Below are 22643 nucleotides of genomic sequence, written 5' to 3'. Positions count from 1 at the left end.
AAAGTCCATCCTGACCCGAGTGTCAACCATGTACGTGAGGTAACCCACACACCATTGTTGTAGATATTGATGAACCCTAATAGCAGAGTAAAAGGATGATCGAAACATGGTACACTCTCCATAAATAATCATTTATCCCCAACATGGACTTGAACTACCAATCGCTGACCATCGCAGTCAATCATCGCACCAAACCTGCTTAATTAGTCCATCCCTACTGATAGTTGCATTTTTAGCTATATTTTTATGCTTGATTTTTATTATTTATCAGCTATTTATTTGCATATTTGGGACAAAAGATACTTAAAATTGTGTGAATTGTGTTTTCAGCCCAAAAAGAATGATCGGGAGCAAAAAGAAGCAGGAGTACTCATTGGGAAGCTTTGGAATGATCAAAAGAAGAAAAGGCCGAAAAATGGAAGGGACTCGGCAAGTCGTGTCGTCGACTCGACGAGTCGATATGAAGATTCGAGATGCTAAGGACTCCTTAACTTACCGTGCACGGGAATTAAGGGATGGACTCGACGAGTCGGTCATGGACTCGGCGAGTCGGGTTGAATCTATAAAAACGACTTTTCAGATCGACACAAGAAATTCTGGAGAACCCTTGTGGAGAAAAGTTGCGAATAAAAGTCAGAGAAGACCTAGAGAACGAAGATCGAACCCTAAATCCGATTCCGAAGGAGATTAGAGGCAATTCTCATGACTTTCAATTCAATCTATTGTTTCCATCATGTATAGACATATAGATTTCGTTTTTATGCTTTCAATTGCCTCAATCATGAGCTAAAACCTTTTAACCTCTGTTTGGGGAGACAATATTGAGACTATGGTTTGATTGGTGGTAGGATTAGTTTAATGTTGGTGATTTTGTTAATCTTAGCTTGTTAAATAACGTTATGTGTGAATGATAATTGTTTTTCTGTTAATAGGAAGATAATTAAGCTGCATGAACATCTCTTAATTGTTTACCTCAAATAATTTATGTGACCATTTTATTATATGACTAGGATTAGCGAATGTGAAACTAGAATTAATAGGAAAATAGGTAAATTCCCGTGTGAGCTTGTGTGATGACCATCAACAAGAGGTTAACTAAAGGGCCAATTTAGTTGACCATTGCAAGTCTTAATTAACACGAATAAATAACCTAGGAAATTAAAGTAAATTAGACAATTGGCCACTGTTTGAGTTAGTTTGTTTTCTAAGGGTTAGTGTAGCAAATGCGAACCTAATCACTTGAATCTGTAGCCAATAGAACAACTAATCCATTGCACTATTACCATAAAATCAACCATAGGATCAATTGAGTTGAACCTAAATAGAAGTTTCCTTCATTATTGAATTTAGTCGAATATTTGCTTTCCTAGTTTTTAGTTAATTAGTTTAATTATTAGTTAGTAACTTTCTAGTCTTGCCAAACTAGAGAAAACCATCTCTTTTATTATTTGTTAGTTACCCTACTTACTAAAACTATACCACCAATCGACAAGTTCACTGCCTTTTGTGTGATCAATTTACATTTTATAAGTAGGATAAAAACTAGTTGGTTTTACGCACATCAAGTTTTTGGCATCGTTGTTGGGGAACGGTTAAAAAATTAAGTCTAATTCCTAATTTTATCGATCCTTTGTGTGACTTTTTCTTGCACAAAGTTATTTTTTTTAGTAATTCAGTAAGCAGGTTAGGTTTTAGAATTTATTAGTTTTTTTTTAGTTTTTAATTTTTTTAGTTTAAACAGGCTACTCGCCGAGTGCACTCGCACCTACTTGGCGAGTACCCTACTGTTTGGCAAATTAATTTTTATTTTCGTTCAGTTTCATTTTTGTTCTGTTTACGCATTTTTCTTGTTTTATTGCAGGATTTTCATGACCAGAGGATCCAACACTCCATTGGTACCCCTTTTGAAGACCTAGAATCCACATTGAGAAAGAACAAAGGCAAAGACGTTGAAAGCTCGAATACACCTAAGAAGTCGCCTTTGTCTAGCTTGAAGGCTGTTTTGGGGAAGAAGAAAGGAAACAAATCAGGAGCATCCAACGCCTCTTTAGCAAGCGAAGACCCAATTAAAGAAGATACCGAGTACGAAAACAAAAAAAAAGAACCTACATATGGGCACGACTCCGATTCCGGCGACGAATTAGCTATTACCATGGCTAACGTCGATGAAGTCCCCATGGGGGAATGGAAGAAGAGGATACGCGATGACACTAGCCCGGGACTTGTGCAACCCGCAATTCCCGCAACTGCTACTTTTGAGCTTAAGGGTCATATCCTTGCTCTACTTAAGGAGATCCCCTTCACCGGCAAAGACCACGAAGATGCTTACAAACACTTGGACAAAGTTAATGATGTAGATGATTATTTCAATGTTCCAAACGTGCCTCAGGAAACTCAACTACTTCGCACGCTTCCGGTTACATTTAAGGGTGCTGCAAAAGATTGGCTCAAGTCACTCCCTCCCGGATCCATCACCACATGGGCTAAGATGAAAGAAGAATTCATTGACTAGTTTTGCCAACCTTCTAAAATAGCCAAGTTGAAGAAAGTTATAACCAACTTTGAACAACAACCCGGAGAGTCCCTTTATGAGGCATGGGAGAGGTACAAAAGTCTACTAAGAAATTGCCCACACTGTGACCTTAATAGCCAACAAGAAGTCTCCATCTTCTATGATGGGGTTAATGTTACAACAAGGCAATTACTTAACTCGCAAGGCCTGCTCACAAAGAAGGAACCCCCGGTGATCAAAGAATTAATTGAAGAGTTCTCTAAACATTCTAGAGAATACCATAACCCGCGAAATGAAGTAAGTAGGGGGTAGTGAACATGGTTAACGATGGCATGGCGGCAATGATGGCTAAACTAGACAGTTTAGATAGGAGAATGACAAAGATGGATCAAACAATCCATGCTATTCGAGTTGGATGTGAAAATTGTAGAGGACCTCACCTCACTAAAGATTGTGACTTGGATGAGAACGGAAACAAGAAGGCGCGAGTATTCTTTTCAAGGGGTGACAGATACGATGTAAATTGGCGGAAACCCAAGAAGAAATGGCTCCCGTACGAAGAATACAAAAAGACAAATGAAAAGAAATACAAGCAAAAAGAGAGGGGTTTCTATCAAAAGGAAGAACCGACTGTGGAAAGGAAAGCTGATTTGGAAGAGATGTTTACTAGATTTATAGTTGCGTCCGAGAAGAGACACAATGACCATGATGCTGCAATACAAGAGACCAGAACAATACTTAGGAATCAGCAAGCATCTATTCTCAACATTGAAAAACAGCTAGGGCACCTTGCACAACAAGTGAACGAGAGAAGACCGGGTGAACTTCCAAGTAAAACCGAGAATAATCCAAGAATGGAGAACGTGAATGCTATAACAACTAGTTTTGGGGAAATTTTCACTCCTCTGACCCCTGCACAAAAGGTCTCAAATAAGGTGCATGCAGAAAAGACAGAAGCTTCGAGTTCAGCTAAACCCGACACGACTCATCGAGTCCCTCTAATGGACTTGACGAGTCCAAGGTCTGATGACAAAATTGTTGTTTCTTTAATGCCTTATAGGCCGCCTTTGCCATATCCAATTCGAGCCAAACCTGATGAAAAGGCTAAAGAGTACAGAACTTTCATGGAGCATGTTAAAGGCCTTCAAGCCAACATTCCATTTGTTGAAACAATACTTCAAACGCCTAAATATGTAAACTTGCTTAAAGGTCTCTTTTCCACTAGAAAAGATATGGCTGAAGTCGCTGAGATCGTGTTAAATGAGCTACCACGAAAGAAAGGCGACCCGGGAAGCATCTCGATTCCTTGCCAATTTGGAAACAAAATTGCTACTCAGGCATTGACCGATTCGGGTGCAAGTATTAATCTAATGTCATACTCTTTCTTCAAGAAGTTGAATTTACCGGAGCCAAAGCCGATTAATATGAAGATCCATCTAGCAGATAAGACAATCATTCGTCCAAGAGGTGTTTGTGAAGATCTTCTCATAAAGGTTGACAAATTTGTATTCCCCGTGGATTTTATAGTACTTGACATGGAAGAAGACCCCAAAATTCCAATTATTTTGGGGATACCATTTTTGAATACTGCATGTGCATTGATAGATGTATGCAAGTCCACACTAACATTAAGGGTAGGAGAGGAATCAGTAGTGTTTAAGGCTACACAAGATATTAAGCATGAGAAGAAAAGAAAAGAAGAAATTTCCTCCATTCATTTGGATGACGAACTACTAGAAAAAGAGCTTGCACTTTTACAAGAAGAAAATCAAATTAAATTTCTATTGTCTTCTGGAGAAAATTTTGATGTTGAAAAAGATTTAGAAGAGATAGAGAAGTTGTTGGAGGGAACTGATCCAGAAGAAACAATGGGGTTTGTGGAATAAGCACGGACTCGCCGAGTCGCATCGACGGACTCGACGAGTCCAGTTGAAAAGTTCAGAAATTCAGACAACCTTGACCTGCTATTTACAAGTTCTTTTCCTATTCTTGACATGAAGGTTTTTCCAGATCCTTTGGAAGGTCCAGCAGCAAAAGGTGAAATTGTTAAAAATTATTGTAACTTCCAAAATGTTCAAGTAGCTTACCTTGATATGATGATACAAAGAGATGAAGAAATTCGACTTGATAAGGAGGCAAGCTTGGGAGAAAAGGAGAATGCAAAGGCTTGGAATGATGATACTAATAACTCATCCATTGAGTCACATATGACTAATCGAGAAATCAAGTTAGTCAAACCTTGAGCCCGAGTTTTTTCCAATTATAAAGTAATTGCGTTTGAAGAAGGAGCAGTACAAAAGATGGGGCCAAAGAATGGGGTGAAGAAAAATAAGGCTGGGAAACGGATCAAGCATGCTATTGAAGAAGATGCTACAAGGAAAAAGAAAGAAGAATTGCGACGGGCATATAAGAGGAAGATACACGCCTACAAGACAAAGTATAAACCGCAAAAGATTAAGCGTGAATTCCCGATGCAGGAAAACGAAGAAATGTAGAGTTGGAGGGAGTCCAGCTAAAGACTCCTCAAAAAGAAGCCCTTGGCGGGAGGCAACCCGTTATGAGAGTTTGCTTTCTTTTATCTTTTTTGTTTTAGGTTTTTTTTTTTTTTTTGATTTTATTAGGATTTTTTTGTTTTCATCTTCTAATTCATCAAAAATGTTTGCTTGAGGATAAGCATGGCCTGAGTGTAGGGTGGATTAAATATTTTTACAAAGAGATGAAAAAATCATTTATATATTTTTAAAAGATTGCAAGTGACTCAGAGAGTTGGTACCCTAACTCGACGAGTCTACGCACAATCCGGATAACCTTCATTCGCGACAAGACTCGTCGAGTCTGACCTCGAAATGTCATTTCTTTTCATTTGGAGGGGAGCTGCGACAATGCGGTATTGCGGAACTTGCTTGGAGGATAGGAATTTATGATCAAAATGCCATGTTGACGGAAGATTTTGAGACCTTCTTGGAGAAATGCCACAAATATCTCCCCGAAGAAGTTGTTGCTTACACTTGGTGGAATACCATTGCGAACCGGGTGTACATTCCATCTTTTGCACAAGAAGGCCATATCCGCTCGCCCATTCATCATCTCATTCACCGCCTCATTGCCAACACCATCAATATGAGGAAGGATGATCACAAGGTCCCAACCCTTGACATTTTCTACCTTTGGAGCATCATCAACCCAGACTTCTTCTGCAATAAGATTGACTGGGAATGGCTACAGAACGTCCGATACAAAGAGGACTTGGCACCATACCTTGTTAAGGAATTTACTCATGATGGGGTGTCGATCACGTGCGATGGTTGGAGTCGTTTGTTTCGTATCCGGGAGCTAGTCTATCGAGAATTGTGCTTGGAATTTTTCTCCACAATAAATTTTTTGGGTGGGGATGATTATTATAGCCCCGAGAACATCACTTTTTGTCTTGGGGGTGAGGTTCGCCAATGTTCTATGGTTGAATTAGCTTGGAGGTTGGGAATTTATGACCAAAACTTGACTCACACGACTGTATTTGGTAATTTTTTGGAGCATTACCATAAGGTATTCTCGAATGGTGTCACAAGCACGAGTTGGTGGAACACCATTGCCAACAATCTTTACATTCCCAAATCAGCTCAAGAGGGAAGCATACAATCACCCACTCACCGCCTTATCTCCAACACTATCAACCAACGAAAGGATGATGACAAGGTTTCTAACCTTGATGTCTTTTATCTTTGGAGCATCATTACACCCAACACTTTTTGCAACATACCATGGTGCTTGGCTTCATACTTGGTTGAAGGGACGGTCAAGGACCGAAAAGCCTCAAAAATTAACGGGGGTATGTTCATGACGCGTTAAGCCAACTCTTATGGGTTAATGACTCGTGGTGCTTGGAATTTGATGATGATGATTCCGACCCCTGCCTTTAATCCTATTCTTTTTCGGAGGGCTAGAATTATTGAGGATTATGGAGGGGGACATTACGTTATTCCTAATGACGATGACGCGATCGGGCCCGAGGCACCGGGACGAAGGGTTCGACCAAGACGCGAGCAACCACGCCATGATCCATTGGTTATTCCGGTCAAGGACAATGTTCCCCCGGAGTGGTTAAATGAGGCAGGGAGGAGATATTTAGATGATTTGGGTCGGAGTTCAAATTTTACAAGCCAATCTTTCATCCAATTATTTGAACATTTCCATATTCAACATGTATATGGGGGAAAATTTCCGTATGTTCCAAGTTGGGAGGAGAGGATAAGCGCAAGGCAAGTGGGAGCCGGTGGGAGCGGGGCTATGCATGATGGCGATGATGAGGAAGAGGATGATGACTAGTTTCTTTTTATTTGTGTTTTGTTGAACAATTTTTTTTTATTTTGTTTTATTTGTTTGGTGTGTTTTAAACTTTTAATTAGGATTCGAATTATGTCCTTGATGTTCTAATTCCCTTGGTTCCTTTAAGAATTTGAATTAGGGAATGCTAGCATAAGGAGTCTAGAGAATGTGAGGAAAAATGGAAAAAGTCAAGAAAGGGCGACGTATTAAGTCTAGGTGTTGAGTCCAGTTCTAAAGGGGTTCATGAGTGAATGGTTACTGAAGCGATGGGCAGTTTTTGAAGTCCACCAAAAGTTGGATACAAATCAGAGTTCATTTTTTTCACCCAACAAGGACTCGCTGAGTGCAGTTACCAGACTCGACGAGTCCCAGTATATTTTCACGATTTCATGCTTTTCGTGCTATTACTCTACGAGTCGTTTACCAGACTCGACGAGACATTCATTATTCAACCTAGAACGTTGATGATTAGATGTTATTCGTTACACCACTTGGCTACCCTATCTTTACAATTAATTCCTGAGGATTTTCCAGTATCTCTCCTGCACATTTGGAGCTACCACATGCGACATGACGCCCGAGACATGGATGAGTTGTTCCTATGTCTAAATTCAATTGAAGATGGAGCTTCAGAGACGATCAGCCTCGCGACTGCTACCCCAGGGGAGTTTGTTCAAATTCCCTCTACATTTCATATTTTTTATGCCCAGTATGCAATGGGGACATTGCATGAATTAAGTGTGGGGTAGGGGGTTGGTTACATTTTAGTAAATTTAGAATCCTAATTTAGGTCTATTTTTTTAAAAAAAAACTTAACTTCGGCATACCAAAAATGTTGCTTAGGACTTAACTTAGAAAATTTTGGTAAAAGTAATTAGGATTCCATGTTGGAATTATGCTAATGATTGCATGAAGACCCAAATATTTAGTTGAGATTATATACGTTCTAGTGAATTTGTGGCTTCCTAATTCCAGTGAAATCATGGGACAAAAACATGACCTTGCTTAGCCCGAAGGATGCAATATGTTTAGCATCGTGTACCAGAAATGTATCCAGGATAATTATTATTTTTAGCGAATAAAGGTATAAGTTGAACGCCCCTACTTAAGCATGTAGGGTTTTGAAAGAAAAAAAAAGAGAAAAAAAGGGGAATTACAAGAAAAAGTTTGAAGAATTTTTGGAGCATCAAAGTCAAAGTATGAAGATCAAAATTCTAAAGATTCAAAAAATTTGAAGAAACTCAAAAATCAAAGATTAAATTGTCAAAGAAGTGATGATCTAAAAGAGCTCCATAGTGGTATCATCAATTGTAATTTCTACATTATGTATGCTTGGGTTGCTCAACCAAAAATACCTTGAGGATAGGAGGTTTTCTATGGATGGATTCGGAGGGATGCATAAAATGAGCATTGTTTGGGATAAGTGGGTGAAAGTTTATGAGGATGCAAGTATTTGGAATATCGGGGGGTTTTAGGAAAATTTTAGACACAAATGCACACGTTGCGGTTTTGGCGTAATGGTTGTGTTCGATTGGAGTTGTCCTATGTGATTCTAATGTACTAAAATTCAGTTTTGCTTGGGGGCAAGCAAAACTCAAGTGTGGGGTATTTTGATAGTTGCATTTTTAGCTATATTTTTATGCTTGATTTTTATTATTTATCAACTATTTATTTGCATATTAGGGACAAAAGATACTTAAAAGTGTGTGAATTGTGTTTTCGGTCCAAAAAGAATGCTTAGGAGCAAAAACAAGCAGGAGTACTCATTGGGAAGCTTTGGAATGATCAAAAGAAGAAAAGGCCAAAAAAATGGAAGGGACTCGGTGAGTCGTGTCGTCGACTCGACGAGTCGATACGAAGATTCGAGAAGCTAAGGACTCTTTAACTTACCGTGCACGGGAATTAAGGGATGGACTCGACGAGTCGGTCATGGACTCGGTGAGTCGGGTCGAATCTATAAAAACGACTTTTCAGATCGACACAAGAAATTCTGGAGAACCCTTGGGGAGAAAAGCTGTGAATAAAAGTCAGAGAAGACCTAGAGAACGAAGATCCAACCCTAAATCCGATTTCGAAGGAGATTAGAGGCAATTCTCATTACTTTCAATTCAATCTATTGTTTCCATCATGTATAGACATATAGATTTCATTTTTATGCTTTCAATTGCCTCAATCATGAGCTAAAACCTTTTAACTTCTGTTTGGGGAGACAATATTGAGACAATGATTTGATTGGTGGTAGGATTAGTTTAATGTTGGTGATTTTGTTAATCTTAGCTTGTTAAAGAACCTTATGTGTGAATGATAATTGTTTTTCTGTTAATAGGAAGATAATTAAGCTGCATGAACATCTCTTAATTGTTTACCTCATATAATTTATATGACCACTTTATTAGATGACTAGGATAGCGAATGTGAAACTAGAATTAATAGGAAAATAGGTAAATTCCCATGTCAGCTTGTGTGATGACCATCAACAAGAGGTTAACTAAAGGGCCAATGTAGTTGACCATTGCAAGTCTTAATTAACCTGAATATCTCCAAGGTATAATCCTGACAAATGCTCAATGTAGAAAAATCGTACTTGTTGGGTATGGAAACTCGCAAAGGGCACTCCAACTCTCCAAGAGACATATCAAAACTCCTACTGAAGGACTGAGACACCAAGGACCGAATCGCACCCAAGTCGAAAAACAAAAGAGCAAGCAAGGAGTTCACTGAGAAGGTACCTAGCAGAATCATAATCATAAGAATAAAATAAATAAATTAGCAGAATAATAAATGAAAACATACCAACAACGACGTTTGGCACCGCCATGGCCTTCTCTGTTATTGGTTGAAATCCTTGAGTTTTCGGCCACATAGGACTGAAAACTACTCCATAGCACTTGAACAAGACCGAAATCAAACCACAGAAGATTCCATGGCCGAAAAATCAAGCATTATGGCCAAAATCACTTTTCTTTGAGTATACATGAGGGATTTTGGTCATAGAAGCAGTAAACTCATCATGTTGACCGAAAACTCTCTTAGTTTGGGAGTAAAATCTTAGTTTTGGAAGTAAACTATTCCAACTTGACAACAAACTCCCTAAATATCTTCTTATCTTATCCTTATTCAGTTTCCCAAAGTGATGGGATTCATTTAGCAATGTAACCGCGTCATAGGTTCCTTCATATATAAGATACATCAATAGAAATCACTTTCATTTTACATATTCAGTAAACAAGAACGTCCACATTCTCTCTCAAATAGCAATAATTATTACTTCCATTCACTCTCAAGTATAAGACTCACATCCTTTCATTCCAAAATGAAACTTCTCCATGAGGTTTTGCTTCAAGTTTGATATTAGCCTTTGGTAAGTTTCCTATGGAAATCATGTGTTTTCATAACCAACTTATGATTATTATCATCATAATCACTCATTATTATGTGTTTAAACATTATATATGGCTATCTTGTCGCATTCTAAATCGAAGTTCTGTTTTCTATCCCGTTATCCAAACCGCTATCACACTCAAGGTGAGTTCATACCCCCACACTTTTTCAAGATTTTTCTCTGTTTTAGGGGGAGAATACAAGTAACACACAAGGAAACTTGTGTTAAAATACAATCTATTGTTTACGCCTTCTTACCTTTTACGTCTCTACTTATGAGAAAACATCAAATATACGAAACATTGTTAGTACCAAATTAGTAAGCATTTACTTGCAAAATATGTTAAAACGCAGCAATTATCATTTTCAATGAAATATACATTTTAAATTATAACAAGTATAGTTTGGGGAAACGTTCATATTATTTTACCCTTTGCGGGCAAAGAAGCGATTATATAAAAATACGATTATTTTTATATTTTATAACTATTACGAAAGAGGTAACAATTTTATATACGAATGATTTCATTGCAAAAATATGTAAACTCGTTGGAAATTTGGGAGACATTGTCTTCGTCGTACCTGCCAAGGTATACATGGAAGTCCTATTTTATAACCCGAATCTCCTTCCGGAGTGCGTGATACTTGTGTATTGATCTATACAGGATTAATGACCCCACACCCTAGCTAATAGCTACAGCCAAACCGGCAGGTTATGGATGACAAATATCAAACAGTTTGACGCTTGAAGAACGTTGCGGTAGGCAAATCATTTGTTAGTACGGTTATGAAAACCCACATGATAAACGACAATACGTTATCTTACGAGAAATTGAAAATACACTTATTTTTACGCGAAAACACATCACTTCAAACGATTTTATAAACAAATAAAACTACATGTCATTAACTTAAGTATGGTAATATACTTACAGTTTTCGGTCTAGGAACAATTAAGACTACAATTCAGCTTTATGGAAAATATTTGATTTTCCGGGATAAACGTCAATACTTTTCAAGCAAACAGTTTACAAATCAGTTTTAAGGAAAATATAGGATTTTCCGGGATAAATGTCAATACTTTTCAAGCAAATAGTTTACAATTCAGCTTTATGGAAAATATAGTATTTTTCTGGTGGAACACATTATCATTTTCAAAGAACAAAGAACAGACCTTTTCATATAAAATACTTATGAACTCACCAACTTAAATGTTGATACACTTTCAAAATCACTTGTATTCTCAGGAAACTAGTAGACAGGTACACGCCCAGGTTTCGAGAAGACAGAGCATAGTAGCTTCAAGTCTTTGTTTTGCTATTTACATTTAGAATCAATCATATGTGATTCGAATACAATGTAAGCTTTATATTATTAATATAATGGTTGTTGTTGCTTTAATTACTATTATTCAATTATTGTGATACTGTACATGACGTCCTCTGCCCCCAAACAATTATGTCATTCCATTTTGGGGTGTGACAGATTGGTATCAGAGCATTGTTTATAGTGAAGTAAGTATATCAACCCATAAAAGATATACAACTATAAATACAATGAGACTAAAACACTCTGACCAAAAGTTATACTTTAAAATATAATAATATTTTTTTTATAAAAGTATACATACATGCATACATACTAGAACAGTATCACAAAAGAACAATACAAAAAGTATTTAGATGTTGGACACTGCAGTGAAACCTAAACGGTGTTTGGGAATGATAGTGATGTTGCAACAAGTCTAAAACTTAATAACTCTATATACAAAGGAATGTTGCAACCAAACATAAAGTTTAAAATACTATAGGAGTATTTTACGACAGTATACAATCACAACAAGTCTAAAAACTTATCAACTTCATATACCAAGAAGTTCTAGAATCAAACCTCTAATGAAAATACTATAGGAGTATTTTAGGCACTATAACTAACTTATGTGAAAAAAAATCCTTACTGGTAGGTCTATAATTAGTGAGTGTATATGTTAAGGTTATATATAATTGAAATCTTATATACTTAGAATTTGTGATCTTCGCTTTACTTTCTGTTCCTTGTTTGGTTGTGGTCTTAGAGTAGGATCACTTATTTTAAGTTCTATTTGATCTTGGTTGTATATAATCTGTATACACTACGTGATAATAGGAGGATTCGGTAAGAATCATCATAAAATTTTCAATAGGAATATTCTTATTAATATCATAGATTCTTTATACAACCTTATTCTCGTACAAGTGATACATTTAAACATCGTAACTCCACTAGAGCATCCAAGCAAATGAACTAAAAAGAACCAAAATAGGGTTCACGGAGAGGATTCTGAGAAGGGATTAGTAGAAGAAAAAGACACTGGAGAGATCATAAATGAACCTTACCTCATCAGGAGCAAACTAAAAAGTAACTTATGTGTCACACTAATAATTAATAAACTAATATAACCTAGTGAGTTAGTGACTACACTACTCGCTTTATGTGTTAAGTTTACCGTACCTTTCATCACGATTAGTAACAATAAAATCAAGATACTCCTTTTCAAAACCCATGAAACCAGATCAACTTAAGATTATGACATATATATTCTATTTTATTAAACCTAACATTGGTACAATACCTACTTCCACTCTGTACCATAAATACATCATAGGGATGTTGGTCGAAACATTGAGAATTGTACAGAAAAACGAGGAATTTATATGTATATATAAATATATAGAATACAACTAGCAACAACTACAATTATTTACGAACTCGTTTCTCACCATGTAACAGAATCATGCCTTCATAAGGAAGTAACCAGCCAACCAGCAAACCACCAATTCTACATATAGACTCTGTCACTTTTCAAGCCGCGGTCATAGCCATCGTGACAGCCGTTATGGCACAACTCAATGCCAACAACACTGACGAACATGGAAACAGTGTCGAATTTCAATCGCAGTAAAAACCAAAGACACCAAGGAGCGTCTACATGAAAGAACACCCCAACCCACAAACCTAAGAATATGAAACGAAGACCCTGGAACAAGAGAAGGGGCAGCTCGACTCAAGGAACCACCAAAAGAAAACCAATAATGGTAGCCCATACCACCATTGACCCTTCTACCGCAACACCAACAAGATCATATGCTGGGATTCGCCCAAAATGCAATAAGTGTAACTTCCATTACTATGAAACCTGCCGAGGGTTACACAACAGAAAATGAAACAGGAAGGGGCACACCACCCGTTTCTGTAGGGCACCGAGGTAACCAATCTCCTAGGTCCCCAACATTGGAGTAAGCCAGGCCTGTTACAGGTGTGGCGAAACTGGACACTTCAAGAGGGATTGTCCAATAACAAGGAACTCTGGCGAAGATGGAAGAATAGTGATGATCACCACAAGAGAGACTGTAGCGGAACCACCTATGAGTAGTGGTACATTTTCCCAATTAAAATAATTAAAGCTTAAACTTTTACTAAAATGTGTGCTAATTAAAAAGTAATTGTAAATTACTCACTCGTCCGAACAAAATCAAAACATTCGTATAAAAACTAAGGATCCTTGCAGGTGAGCTATGATGATGTAGTGTATACATTAGGGTCATTTATAATTAAGATTCTAAGGCTTAGAGTGTGTGATTCCGCCTTAGTTCCTGCTCCTTGTCTGGTTGTGCATTTAAGACAGAGTCACTGAATCTACTGTGTTCCCAATCTTAATTACACATGACTTGCATACACCAAGCAATTTTAGAAGGACCTGGTAGGGACCATATTATGAGATTTTATCACAAATTATCGAAACACCTGTACTGCTAGTACTCGCTAAGCACAATACAAATGTTCGCAGTAGTAATAACAAGGATCAAACTGAAAACCTTGAAAAATACACATAGAATGCTCTATCGCTCTAACAACAACCACTCCTTCCAAATCGAGTCAACATCTATTACCATAAGAAATTCCAACAATGTCATTTGACGTGGATTGGTTAGGTACTCACAATACCAATTTCTTATACTACGACAAGACCCTTCACCTTGACCGACCGACTAGGGAAACCCTTTTTCAATCGATACTATTAAATACGAAACAAACCTCCGAAACGTCTCTCGCTTCAAAACTCAGAAGTACTCATGCAAGGAGTACGATACCTTCCGTAGCCTTCCTGAAGTATTCCTAGCAGATATTTAGGGAATACCACTCATACAGTATGTGGAGATCAATAATAGAGACTAAGGACCTTGAGGTTAACTTATCACTACTAAGTGTATATGCGAGGGTGGTTTATAATTAAGATTCTACGACTCTAGGATATATGTTTCCGCCTTACCTCCTGTTCCTTGTTTGGGTGTGGACTTAAGGAAGAATCACCCATCTAACTGTCTTATCAATATTAATTATATATGAATTGTATACACATGGCGATGATAGATGAACTGACTATAAATCCAACCATGAACTTCAGGACGAAGCTGCCCAGAACTACGAATGGACATGCTACCATTCTCATAAGAATACACAAGTAAACCAAACCCACACACTTCTTACAGATCAAAACAATATATAAAGTACAAAAGCTGACAAGAACGTACCACAAGGAAGCAGTGCGAATGTATAGTATACTGCTAACAGTTATTACGGATAAGAGGCAATCGATTCGCCTCACACTTTTGACAGTCATTACAGAAGTCTTTGAAAACCCTACTCGTTTTGAATATAGCTTACCATCCCTAAACAAACAGTCATAGTGAGTGAAACAATTAAACATTAGAAGTTATGCTTCACGTCTGTGTGGTAGATTTTGATAAAGCATGAGACACTCACCTATCACTGGTTGAGCCCACTTACGATTAGTACCTACCCCCGACACCAATACCACCCCGAATAAAGCACTATACGGACACAAGTGCATATCACCATTACATTATATTGAAGTTAGGAACTCCTAATAGGCGAATGGGCCAAGTGTCTAAAAACACCCTCACCGACCCAGGGATCATAAAAGAAGTAACAGAGAAGACCATTTGAATCCGTGCGCAACTAGAGACATTACGGGATCGACCCGTTGATCTATAAACCCCAACTACCACAGGAACTCGGTAACATACGCCCCATCTTCCACGCCCAATCTAAAACAATATCCAGCCAACAAGACTCTGGTATTTCTACTCGATGAAGTCGAGGTAAATAAGAGTCCACACTTCGTAAAAGAACCAGTAAGAGAACATAGACAGAAAAAATCAAGAGAGCGAAACAAAGCTGCACACCAATAGTGAAAATCCATTGGAATACCAAGCAAGGACCGGAACGAGAGGATTTAATGAAACAAAAGTACCCACATCTTTTCCCCAACACTCGAAGTCCCACTTAAAGTTCAAATTTCGGGACGAAATTTCCTCTATTAGGGGGATAATGTAACGACCTTTTTTTCAAATCAATGTAAATCACGTATGTTCAAATAAAAGTTTAAACTACCACCATGTACAAGTGAAGTATCACCATAGCATTAATATAATAAGAACTTTGGATGTCAAGGATACAAACTTATATATGATAAATATAAATTGAAATCCATGTTTATATGAGTTATATATACGTGTTTACATATTAAAAACCATGAGGAAATAAGTAAATACAAACTAACAAAACTTAAGGGGCCAAAATGGTAAACAAGAGGTAAAGAATGGCACTGTTTGAAAGACTTCGACTTCTAGGCTCCATATGCTTGAGTTTTTGGCCACATAGGACCGAAAAGTACTCCATGGCACTTGAATAAGACCAAAATCAAACCATAGAAGATCCCATGGCTAAAAACCCAAGCATTATGGCCGAAATCACTTTTCTTTGAGTATACATGTAGGATTTTCGTCATAGTTGGCAGTAAACTCATCATGTTGGCCGAAATCTCTCTTAGTTTGGGAGTCAACTCTTAGTTTTGGCAGTAAACTCTTTCAACTTGACAATAAAGTTCCTAAATATCTTCTTAGCTTATCCTTAATCAGTTTCCCAAATTGATAGGACTCATTTACCAATGTAACCGCCTCATAAATTCCTTCATATATAAGATACATCAATAGAAATCACTTTCATTTTACATATTCAGTAAACAAGAATGTCCTCATTCTCTCTCAAATAGAAAACATTATTCCTTCCATTCACTCTCAAGTATAAGACTCACATCCTTTCATTCCAAAATCAAACTTCTCCAGGAGGTTTTGCTTCAACTTTGATATTAGCCTTTGGTAAGTTTCCTATAGAAATCGTGTGTTTTCACAACCAACTTATGATTCTTATCATCATAATCACACATTATTATATGTTTAAACAATAGGATATGGCCATCGTGTCGTATTCTAAATCGAAGTTCTGTTTTTTATCCCGTTATCCAAACCGCTATCACACTCGAGGTGAGTTCATACCCCCACACTTTTTCAAGCTTTTTCTCTGTTTTAGGGGGAGAATACAAGTAACACACAAGGAAACTTGTGTTAAAATACAATCTATTGTTTATGCCTTCTTACCTTTTACGTCTCTACTTATGACAAAACATCAAATATACGAAACATTGTTAGTACCAAATTAGTAAGCATTTACTTGCAAAATATGTTAAAACGCAACAATTATCATTTTCAATGAAATATCCATTTTAAACAATAACAGGTATAGTTTGGGGAAACGTTCATATTATTTTACCCTTTGCGGGCAAAGAAGCGATTATATAAAAATACGATTATTTTTATATTTTATAACTATTACGAAAGAGGTAGCAATTTTATATACGAATGATTTCATTGCAAAAATATGTAAACTCGTTGGAAATTTGAGAGACATTGTCTTCGTCGAAGCTGCCAAGGTATACATGGAAGTCCTGTTTTATAACCCGAGTCTCCTTCCGGAGAGTGTCATACTTGTCTATAGATCTATACAGGATTGATGACCCCACACCCTGGCTAATAGCTACAGCCAAACCGGCAGGTTAAGGGTGATAAATATCAAATAGTTCGACGCTTGAAAAATGTCGCGGCAGGCAAATCATTTGTTAGTATGGTTATTAAAACTCACATGATAAACGACAATATGTTATTTTACGAGAAATTGACAATACACTTATTTTTATGTGAAAACACATCTCTTCAAACGGTTATATAAACGAATAAAACTACATGTCACTAACTTAATTATGGTAATATACTTGAGGAGCATCTTCGGGAGCTATTAGGAGTCTTGATACGAGAACAACTATATGCCAAGTTCTCGAAGTGCGAGTTTTTCTTACGAGAGGTTTAGATGCTTGGACATCTCGTTATCCAGGAGGGGATTTTGGGCGATCTGGACAAAATCGAGGCGGTTATGCAGTGGGAGGTTCCGAAATCTCCCTCAGATATTAGGAGCTTCTTGGGATTGGTTGGTTACTACCGGAGATTCATACAGGAATTCTCCAAGATTGCAGTACCCCTCACTCGTCTGACAAGGAAGGGGGTGGATTACTGGTGGGGCCCCGAGCAGCAGAGGGCGTTTGAGACCCTCAGACAACGACTTTGCGAGGCTCTAGTCTTGACTCTCTCGGAGGGAGTTGAGGATTTTGTAGTATTCTGTGATACATCCATCATTGGACTAGGAGCAGTCCTCATGCACAGAGGACAGGTGATAGCCTACGCGTCACGGTAGTTGAAGCCACACGACACGAGATACCCTACTCATGATCTGGAGTTGGGAGCGGTGGTTTTCGCTCTCAAGATTTGGAGACATTACCTCTTTGGGGTCCTCTATACCACATACACGGACCACAAGACCCTAAGACACATTATGGATCAGCCGAACCTAAACATGAGAGAGTGCAGGTAACATGACGTGGTTAAGAATTATGACTGCGAGATCCTTTACCATTATGGTAAGGCAAACATGGTTGTGGATGCGTTGAGCCGCAAGTCGGATGGATCTTCTACTCTGAAGATATGTATGAGGATAAAAGTTGATTCTCCACTAGTAAGCTTGCTTAGGGAAGCTCAGGCGGAAGGTATATGACAGGAGAGTTGGAAGCTTGAGAGGATTAGGGGTGAGAACACCCGGTTTGTGCAGGATAGTCGGGGATTATTGACCCATTGCGGTCTGGTGGTGTCAGACAGATGGTTATGGCGGAGGCTCATAAGTCTCACTTCTCTATTCACCTGGGGCCACCAAGATGTATCAGGATTTTTGATTGAGTTATTGGTGGCCATGCATGAATCGAGAAAACTCTTGGTACGTGGAGAGGTGCTTGACCTACAGGATGGTCAAGGCCGAGCACCAGAGGCCGCATGGCAAGATGCAACCTATAGATATTCCCATGTGGAAATGGGATCAGATCACGATGGACTTCATCACTAAATTTCCGAGAACGGAAAAGGGTTTCGACACTATATGAGTCATTGTTCATCGATTGATCAAGAGTGCCCATTTTCTGCCCATTCGGGAGTGCTCATCCGCCGAGATGTTTGCTGATGTGTATATACGCGAGATTGTCACTTTCCATGGGGTTCTAGTCTCTATCGTTTCAGATCGTGATGTTCGGTTTACCTCCCGTTTCTAGCAGAAGTTCCACTAGGAACTGGGCACATGAGTTCACTTCAGTACAACCTATCATCCGCAGACAGACGACCAGAGTGAGCGGACCATACAGACTCTCGAGGATATGCTAAGAGCTTGTGTTATTGAATTCGGTGGTAGTTGGGAATCCTACCTACCCCTTGTAGAGTTCTCCTACATCAACAACTTTCATTCCAGTATTGATGCTCCACCATATGAGTTTTTGTATGGACGGAGGTGTTGTACCCCAGTCTGTTGGGGTGAGATTGGACACAGGGTGATAGGATGGACAGAGGTAGTTCTGCAGAGTACCGAGAGGATTCAGCAGATCAGACAATGGTTGTAGACTGCTCAGAGTCTGCAGAAGAGTTACGCTGACAGACGTCGATCTGAGCCGTAGTTCTAGGTGGGTGACATGGTACTCCCGAAGGTCTCACCCTGGAAGGGTGTGATTCGCTTCAGGAAGAGGGGAAATTGGGTCGCTGATACACCGGTCCATTCAGGATCATTTCCAGGGTTGGCAAAGTGGCGTATCGATTGGACCTCTCGGAGGAGCTTAGTCGGATTCACAGCATTTTTCACGTTTTATAGTTGCGAAAGTGCATACTCGATGAGGAGGCCATAGTGTCGTTAAATGATATTCAGGTCGATGAGCGCCTGAATTATGTGGAGAGGCCAGTGGCCATTCTTGAGAGGAAGCTAAAGGCTCTATGGAACAAGGAAGTAACTTTGGTAAAGGTACAGTGGCAGCACCACAGGGAATCCGAGTCGATGTGGGAGCCGGAAGCAGAGATGTAGGAGCACTACCCCCAAGTTGTTCATCGCAGCAGACTTCAAGGATGAAGTCTAGTTAAAGTGGGAGAGAATTGTAACATCCCGACTCCCAGGTATAAGAATTTAAAGCTTACAATCATATTCTTGGACTTACTTGACGAGTTGGATGCCCCTAACTCGTCGTGTAGAAGCGAATGGGACCACATGATTTATGAGGTCTACTCGATGAGTTGGAGGACCTTAACTCAGTGAGTAGGAGTTGGAAAATGAAACCCTAATCTCCAGGGTTTTACACCCTATTTAAAGGGTCATTAGCCTCCCTCAGCCTCCCTTACCGTCCCCCCTTGAGCTCAGAAAACCCTAATTACACCTTCTCTCCATTTTTGTGTGTTAAAAAGCTTGGAAGGTGGATCTTGTAAAGAGAACTTGTAGTCTAAGGAGCTTCAAGCAAGGAGCTTGTGGATCTGTTTCTACTTCATCTTGGCATCGTCTTGAAGGTAACAAGTGTTGGGTTTTGAGCAATCTAACACTTCCTAAGTGTGCATGCAACCCTAATAAACCTTGGATCTATGTTTGTCTAATACATGCAAAATAATAATTTTTCCAAGGTTCATAACCTATCTAACATGGCATGGGGTACTTTTAAACATAAAAGAATTAGATGATTACATACCTTTTGATGATGAGTTTGATTCCTAAGGAGTTTGAGGGCCAAGCACCAATAGTGTGAATGCCTCACATGGAACCACAAATCACCACAAACTCTTGGAAAACTTTGATAGAGTGTATACACACATAGAAATCGGTCACACACAAAACTCACACAACTAGTGCCACTAGTTACTCTAGTGGCTATTTCATGCAACATAAGCATGCTTATATAGTGTACATGATTAGGGTGAAACCCTAATAACCCATGTCTTTTCCTTTCCAAGGATCCATGGGTTAAAAGCTCCATGGATCATCCATGGACTTCCATATAAGCCTAGCACATTAACAAATGAGTGTTAGCCCACACCATATAAAACAATAGCCCACAATTTAATTAGTTTTCCTTTTAATCTCTAAATTAATTCATAATTAATTTAAGACTAAGACTAATTAAATAACATGACTTCATATTAATATATTATAACTTATAATATATTAATAAACATATGTGTATAACTCTCATAAAATTATCCATAAATAGTTCGAGTGAAGTGCAACCCAAATGGACCATGCCGGGTCGGGTCAAGTATGTACCAAATAAGTTATGGAATTAGACACCTTATCCAACAACAAGTCGTTACCTTGACTTCTCTCTAGCTAGATCTCTTCATGCATAGGTTTAGAGCCATATATAGCATATTTGTGGATCATTACTAGTATTAGACATGATCTGAAGTTGTAACATCAGATTTGGACTCCTCTAAGTCCTATTAGTCATAAGGTTATCGAATTTAGCAAGCTTTGGCCCTTCCCTTTGGTTTAAACCTCTCCTTTAGATTGGTTTTGGCATGTAAGACCTTGCATGTACGTAAAGTTTGCAACTTTACAAGGAAACCATGCCCTAGGATGTTAGTTCTGCAATCTGGAGCTTTGGGCAGCTTAAAAACGTCTAGATGAGAAATGGACTGAAGGGACTCGACGAGTTGCATGGCCAACTCGACGAGTCGGATGAAGATTTCCTATATTGGTTCTGCATGGACTCAGCAAGTCAATGACCAGACTCGACGAGTTAGTTAGGGTTTTTCCCGACATTTGGACATTGCATGGGCTCGACTAGTTGCCTGGAAATTTGGCGAGTCAACTATGGTTTTCATGATTTCTCGAGTTCTAGAAGAACTAGACGAGTCAACGGGCTACACTCGACGAGTTGGGTCAACATGGACTGTTGACCATGACTGTTGACTTTGACTTTGACCAATGGTTGACCAGTTTGACTTATAGGGGCATTTTAGTAATTTGGGAATTTACGGAAGTGGATCATTAATGGATGTTGGTGTTTGAATTGGAGGAGTTGACATTATCATCCCGAGCTACTTGTGAGGTGAGTTCTCCTTACTATATCAACAGGGTCTAAGGCACCAAGGCCGGCCTTTTTGGATTTCTATCCAGGTTTATTGCATGATATGGTTATTGATTTGCATCCTGGTAGTTAGGATGGTGATATGCTTTGCGACCTGGTAGGTCGGTATCCTGGTATATAAGATAATGCTATTTTAGTGACCGGTTAGGTTTGTATCCTGGTTAAAGGATGTTGTTATGATTAATGATCTATTAAATCGATTTGACTATTATATATGCTAGTGTATGATATTTATGTGCACATGTTTGTTTGATTTAGGGTTTGGGTTGAGTCGGACCTGCTTTGTGTTGAAGGCTAACATACCCTAAGCAGATCGGATAGACATCAGACCCGGGAGAGAATACTAGTCAGGCCGAAGGCCCAGCGATCGGTCTGGATAGGCTGAAGTCCCTAAGAGGCAGTCCAAACATGCCAATGGCTCAGAGAGTGGTCCAGATAGACTGGTGGCCCTGCGAGGCGGTCCAGTCAGGCTGACGGCTCATTACGCATGATTTTTGTTTATATGATATGATTATTATTGTATGGCAGTTGTATTTTGGGGGAAATCACTAAGCTTCGGGCTTACAAATGTTGGTTTTGTTTCAGTTACTTTTGATGATCGCGGGAAGGCGAAGGTGTGATCGTACACCTCATTATGTTTTTGATGATTTGATTATGGGATACTCTGACACTATGTTATTTTTAAAACAAATTTTCTAATAATTATTGGTTTGGAATGTTTTGAAAAGTTTAAATTTGGCTTGATTTTTGTGGGTGTTACAACTTCTAATGTTGTTAGTGTATAAAACTGTCATCTTCATGGGTTATGATGAACCATGCAAAGGTTGGTGTTAATTCCATGTGGATAAAGTGTTGAAGGTGGGTTGTGTAACTTATTAAGTCATGCAAAAACATAAAGATTGCTACTTTATGGCTTAATATGTTTTATTGGACTTAGATCTAAAGTTGCACATTAGGTCTTAATGAATTAAGACCTTAATCGAAAGATTGGGTTATTGATGTGTACGCCGGATGTATGTCTAGGTATGTTGTGTCTAC

The 22643-nt window shown here is 38.6% G+C and overlaps 1 non-coding gene across 1 annotated transcript; it reads right to left on the bottom strand.

The window, feature by feature from the left end:
• Window positions 1–2536: 2536 nt before the first annotated feature.
• LOC145071715 (small nucleolar RNA R71) lies at window positions 2537–2643 on the bottom strand. Its single transcript, XR_013690722.1, has one exon. It is a non-coding gene; the product is annotated as a small nucleolar RNA R71 (small nucleolar RNA).
• Between the last annotated feature and the right edge of the window lie 20000 nt (window positions 2644–22643).

This window comes from Lactuca serriola, chromosome 8, assembly GCF_051521515.1.
Source record: "Lactuca serriola cultivar US96UC23 chromosome 8, Lser_US96UC23_V15, whole genome shotgun sequence".
Classification (NCBI taxonomy): Eukaryota; Viridiplantae; Streptophyta; class Magnoliopsida; order Asterales; family Asteraceae; genus Lactuca; species Lactuca serriola.
The sequence above is the reverse complement of the archived record's forward strand: the minus strand, read 5'-3'. Positions and strand labels throughout refer to the sequence as shown.